Source organism: Mandrillus leucophaeus, unplaced genomic scaffold (assembly GCF_000951045.1).
Source record: "Mandrillus leucophaeus isolate KB7577 unplaced genomic scaffold, Mleu.le_1.0 Scaffold1353, whole genome shotgun sequence".
In the NCBI taxonomy this organism is placed as follows: Eukaryota; Metazoa; Chordata; class Mammalia; order Primates; family Cercopithecidae; genus Mandrillus; species Mandrillus leucophaeus.
Genome location: NW_012101314.1, coordinates 231,999 through 232,587, shown reverse-complemented (window position 1 = coordinate 232,587; position 589 = coordinate 231,999).

Sequence of the window (589 nt, the reverse complement as noted above, 5' to 3'; positions counted from 1 at the left end):
TCTTTCTCCCCTCGGGGTTCTGGTTCTGGAGTAGCCCAGACTTGGAGCCTTGGCCTAAGATGATTAATGGTGACTTGATACGTTTCAAACCCTGTGAAAGGGATTTGTGTTCTGGAGGCACTTATAAGCACATGATTTTGATAATTTAGGGAGTCTGAGCCCAACATTTGTGGCCGAAATTGTTGGGTCATTGGTGACCAAAGGTCACCTTTCAGCCATATACACATTTCATGGGTGCCATGCTAGGCTACAAAGATGAAATAGTAATAGTACCCTCAGGACTAGGACACTGATCGATCAAAATAACAAAATTAGACCGGACGTGGTGGCTCATGCCTGTAATCCTAGCACTTTGGGAGGCCGAGGTGGGTGGATCACCTGAGGTCAGGAGTTCAAGACCAGCCTGGCCAACATGGCGAAACCCCCCTCTCTACTAAAAATACAAAAGATTAGCCAGGCACCATGGCTCTCGCCTGTAATCCCAGCTACTCAGGAGGCTTCAGCAGGAGAATCGCTTGAACCTGGGAGATGGAGGTTTTCTCAGTGAGCTGAGATCTCACCACTGCACTTTAGCCTGGGTGACAGAGCG